Genomic DNA, 5,716 nt, shown 5'->3' with positions numbered 1-5,716 from the left:
AATGTAAATAGAGTAAGAGAAGAAAGTATACATATTAAAAAAGTATGGCTGCATTTGTAATACCTCTGTGGAATTTTAACGCAAATATCCTGGCATAGATTGGTTTTTTCAGACAGTGACTCTGATACAGAAGATGTGAAGGATTATATGCTTTTATGTATGAACAAAGTTGTGGTCAACTACAGAAGAAAGACATCAGAAATGGAGAGAGAAAAAAAGATCTCAGTAAAAGAGATCAGCTTGTATTTCAGACATTCTTTTCTGTAAATTTTGACACTTTACCTGATTGTTACTACATGTGTATAAAAATCCATGTCGTTTTGAAAGAGAGAGTGAGTGATCGACTTGACAAGGAATTCACTTGACAAGGAACTGGTGTTTAACGAATAATGATGAAACCACAGTACCAATAATGATTCATCACACTTGTCAGAAAGGTCTCTTTTATATAGTTTATACTGACAAAATTTTGGTCTGGTTTCCAACATTGCAAACATACTTTGTAATATGGAATACATGTATATAGCTTTAAATCAATTTCATTTATTTATTTTTTTAGTGAAGGACCTTGATTATGAACCAGACCACTGCTCCGACAGTGATTCAGACTCTAATTGAAGGTAATTATCTCTTTAAAGTCATTTTCCCCTGTACTGCAGTACTCAGCAATTGAAACAAAACAATCTTATATACATATATTTACATTCATTGAATTTTTTCTCTTATATTTCTATTGAAATTGACATTGCTTTCATCTGGAGCAATGAAAGCATGTTTGTTGCAAACTTGTTGGATCCAGTTTTTTTGTACCACCTTTCTGTGTAATCATTACCAAATATGGGGCGTCATCAAGGTCAAAGGGTGCGTTGGCTGTTCTGTTTAACGTAACAAATGGGTCAATTATATGTTATATTAGTACTTCAATCTAGTTTATATTTGAAAACAATACAACAAAATATAAATATGAACAATAAAATGTCTTTCTTTGTTGCTTCATCGGGTGATGAAGGTAGCAATCATTGCACAAAAAGTTTACATAACCCGTTTACACGGGTTATGAATTTTTTTTTTGCAATGCTAGCTACCTTCATTACCCGATGAAACAACAAAGAAAGCATTTTATTGTGTAAATAACTTGTTAGCTCACCTGAACCGAAGGTTCAAGTGAGTTTTTCTGATCAACATTTGTCCGTTGTCTGTCATCGTTGTTGTCGTTGTTGTAAACTTTTCACAATTTTATCTTCTTCTCCAGAACCACTGGGCCAATTTCAACCAAACTTGGCCAAAAGCATCCTTCGGTGAAGGGCTTTCAAGTTTGTTCAAATGAAGGGCCATGTCCCTTTCAAAGGGGAGATAATCACAAAAATGCAAACATAGGGTGGGGTCATTTAAAAATCTTCTTCTCAAGAACCACTGGGCCAGAAGAGCTGAAATTTACCTGAAAGCTTCCTGACGTATTGCAGATTCAAGTTTGTTCAAATCATGGCCCTAGGGGTAGGATGGGGCCACAAGGGGGATCGTTTTACATACAAATATATAGGGAAAAACTTTAAAAAATCTTCTTCTCAAGAACCACTGAGCCAGAAAAGCTGATTTTTACATGAAAACTTTCTGACATAGTGCAGATTCAAGTTTGTTCAAATCATGGCCCCGGGGTGTAGGGTGGGGCCACAAGTGGGGGGGGGGTCAAAGTTTTACATACAAATATAGGGGAAATCTTTAAAAATCTTCTTCTCAAGAACCATTGGGCCAAAGAAGTTGACATTTACATGAAAGCTTTCTGACATAGTGTAGATTCAAGTTTGCAAAAATTGTGGCCTCCAGGGGTAGTTGGGGTCATAATAGGGACTAAGGTTTTACATGCAAATCTATATGGAAAGTCTTCAGATATGGGCCAAGGTGACTCAGGTGAGCGATGTGGCTCATGGACCTCTTATTTCTGCAGTGTTCAAAATTAACCATAGACCGATAGACCGAGTCTATGTCAAATGACACTGGTCTATGCCAATTGTAATTAAGATAGACGAAATTGTCCATGCCGATTTCTCGGTCTAAAACAATAGTTATCCCAAAAGTCGACTTCTGATAAACGTTATGAGGAAAGAAGGACATTGTTATGGAAATGGAAAGAAAATATGCTAAGTACATTAGAAGTAAATGACAATGTTTTAAATTTGTGGGTTTTTTTTTTCAATGTTGCGGTCTATGCCAATTTCATTAGGTCTATGTCATCTTGTTTTGGCATAGACCAATGGTCTATACCAAGTTTTAAACCAATTTCGAACACTGTTTCTGGTTGTAACACCTATTTGTTTGGGTAAAAAAAATATAGTTTATACTAGCACGAACATTTCACACTTAAATATATATTGCTTTCAGGGTTTTAAAGCATAAGCTGCCCCAATACAGTTTATACTCATATAAATCAGGTAGCTTTTGTATTTATTCCTTGAATGTTTTTTGTCAATAGAAAACCAAGATGATCTTCCTGACAGTTTTAGGAAAGTGACCTCATGATAGAAGGTAATTGCCTTTCATCTTCTTTAGTCTCACACCTTGCACGAAAGAAGGGGATATTAAATTGGATCTTTCCATTTATCCATCTGTTAGTCAACCAAGGGTTTTTCAGATGATATCTCAAGAACTTGGAATAAAACTTTGTAGGTGTTATCCTCATGACTTAGAACGGCCTTTATTTTTAGCTCACCAGAGCTGAAATCTCAAGTGAGATTTTCTGATCGCCTGTTGTCCGTCATCTGTCCATAAGTCTGTAAACTTTTTACATTTTAGACTTCTTCTCCAGAACCACTGGGCCAATTATACCCAAACTTGGTCAAAAGCATCCTTGAGTGAAGGACTTTCAAGTTTCTTCAAATGAAGGGCCATACTCACAAAAATGCAAAAATAGGGTGGGGTCATTTAAAAATCTTCTCAAGAACCACTGGGCCAGCAAAAAGCTGAGATTTACATGAAAGCTTCCTGACATAGTGCAGATTCAAGTTTGTAAAAATCAGGGCCCCCCCCCCCCCCCCGGATAGGATGGGGCCACAACAGGGGATCAAAGTTTTGCACACAAATATATAGGAAAAAAATCTTCTTCTCAAAAACTACTGGGCCAGGAAAGCGGAAATTTACATGAAAGCTTCCTGAATAGTGCAGATTCAATTATGTTAAACTCATTTACATAACTAATAAATAGAAAAAAATATTTTAAGAATTTTATCCGTAAGAACCATTGGGCCAAAGAAGTTTACATTTGCACGAAAGAATCCTGAGATAGTGCAGATTCAAGTTTGTTAAAATCATGGTCCCCAGGGGTAAGATGGGGCTGAAGTAGGTAGTAAAAATTTTACATGCAAATATATTATATAATAGGGAAAATCATTAAAAATCTTCTGAAAAATCACTGGGCCAGAAAAGTTTATGTTTACATGAAAGCTTCCTGACATAGTATAGATTCAAGTTTGTATTAACCATGGTCCCTGGGAGTAAGTTGGTGCCACAATAGAGATCAAAGTTTTACATGCGAATATATAGGAAAAATCTTTAGAGACTCAGGTGAGCAATGTGGCCCATGGGCCCCTTGTTTTTAAGTCAAATGCTTAAAGGCCAATGTTGTGATGTTACACAGTGTAGAAAACATGTAGTTTGTGGATGATATCTCAAGTAGCATATAAGATCTTTGCAAATTCCTTATATACCAATAACAAATACCCATTATTTTTTATGTGAACTACTTAAGTCACATTATCTTACTGGACCCTAATGAGATTTTGGCATGAAACTGCTGATTTTTGAAAAATACCTAAATCTCCTACGCATGTCCTACGTCCTATATTATTTTCTTGTTCAAAGTTTCTAAATGATGTCTCAAATAGTATTTGGGGTCTTGGTTTAAAACTTTGCTTGTACTTTAAGTTTTTTTATTACAAATAAAGACCCCTTTTGTAATGAAGGTCTTGATCAAAATAAAGGTATAGGAAATTGTTTTATGAAGTAAGGAAAGTAAAATTCTATAAATTTGCTTGTTGTACTTGATAGTAACAAAGTTTATATTATAGTTTCAGAATGTCCTACCATTGATCCTGGAAGTGAAAAAGTATCTGATAGTGAAGAAAGCTACGGTAGCATAGAGAGTGAAAACTATCCCATGCTCTCTGGAAAGAAAGAAAAAGACATTTCTTTTTAAGCCATAAGGTGTTCCCAAAAATTCAATTGGAAACTTTAACAAACTGCATGCCTGCTTTTTTGTGATAAGATGATTGCTAACATTGCAAGACATCTTGAACTAGCACACAAAGCAGAAATTGAAGTAGCTAGAGTTTTAGCTTTCCTCCCAAAAAGTAAAGAAAGGGGATAAATGAGGGAGGAACTTCAAAGTATTAATGTGTGTAATATGTATAAATTTATTTGATGTAATCACTAGTAAAACCGATTTTGCTTAATATACATTATTTTCTATGCACTGCATAATTATGTAGATGCAATAACTGGGACTTAACATTTGAAAAGAAGTTGTTTGTGATTCTTTGCAATTGTACGATGAACCCGTAAGTTACATCATTAAATATAATGCTAGATTCAATACTTGTCCTGTCATTCAGTCTCGAAATGGTGGCTTTCTAAATGGAAATGTCTACTATGTACTTGACCTATATAGCTTTGCCAGAAAATGAAGAATTTATGCTTAAATGCATGTAATATAAGTGTAGCGAACAGTATAAGAGGGAACTTATACTGCCTCGCTAGAGAGCTAGCTTTTCTAGTGATGTGGTAGAATCTCTCTTGATTATGCAAGTTAAGCAACAGCGAGCGTGATCAGCACTTGGCTGGGTGACAGCTACATGTTACAAATTGGTGACAATGGTGGGATAGCCAAGTGTCGCTATCCCGTTGCACATTTTTGGTGTCAGAAGTGGGATAGCCATGTAGTGCTATCCCGTTTCACAAGCATAGGGGTCAACTGCAATTTTCCTCAAAAGTACATTACCGTGGCCAATTAATAGCACAGGCACCTGAAGTATGGGGTATTAGGCTTACACCCCCCCTTACCAGTATAATAAAATAAACCGGTAGAAGGCCCAATCTTTAAAGCTTACAAAAAGCATCAAATGATTACATAAATTGAAAGAGGGATGAGATAGACATGGAATTCACACATTTCAGAGTTATTGTCACGAAAAATTTATAAAAGGGGGGGGTAGTAATATCCGTACTTTAGTTGCCTGTGATTAATGGAACCTACAAAAATCTTGGTGTCAACTACCTAATTAAAAATATTTTTAGAAAATAATTCTATTTGTTACAAAACTTTGATTGGCTGGTTATTGAAATACACTACTAGCATCCCACTACATGTGTATGACTGACGTCTCCATATGAGTGAAAAATTCTCGAGCCAGACGTTAAGCAAAATACAATCAATCAATCATGTGTATGACAGGAATATATTCAAAGTAAAGACATGTGTATCGAGTGGTTAATGAGAGGAAATAAATAGATGTAAATTCGAAATTAAACGCAAGTAGTCGGTTTCATGTGTGTCTACTAACATCCCACTACACGTGTATGACAGGAATCTCAATATTAAATACTCAAAGTAAAGACATGTGTATCGAGTGGTTAATGAGATGAGATAAATACAGGTAAGTTCATAATTTAACGCAAGTAGTCGGTTTCATGTGTGTATATCAACACTGACAATGTAGTGAGAATC

General features: G+C 35.5%; 1 long non-coding RNA gene across 1 annotated transcript in view; it reads left to right on the top strand.

Moving 5' to 3' along the window:
• LOC130049798 (uncharacterized) overlaps window positions 1–4,585 on the top strand; it is a 4,619-nt gene extending 34 nt beyond the window's left edge. Inside the window, exons 1-3 of the long non-coding RNA XR_008798134.1 lie at window positions 1–620; window positions 2,471–2,523; window positions 4,062–4,585. The exon at window positions 1–620 is cut by the window's left edge and continues 34 nt beyond it. This is a non-coding gene — a long non-coding RNA (uncharacterized LOC130049798). The remainder of the gene's footprint in view (window positions 621–2,470; window positions 2,524–4,061) is intronic.
• Window positions 4,586–5,716: the final 1,131 nt, after the last annotated feature.

This window comes from Ostrea edulis, chromosome 8 (genome assembly GCF_947568905.1).
Source record: "Ostrea edulis chromosome 8, xbOstEdul1.1, whole genome shotgun sequence".
Taxonomy (NCBI): domain Eukaryota; kingdom Metazoa; phylum Mollusca; class Bivalvia; order Ostreida; family Ostreidae; genus Ostrea; species Ostrea edulis.
This window is presented reverse-complemented; position numbering and strand designations above follow the sequence as displayed.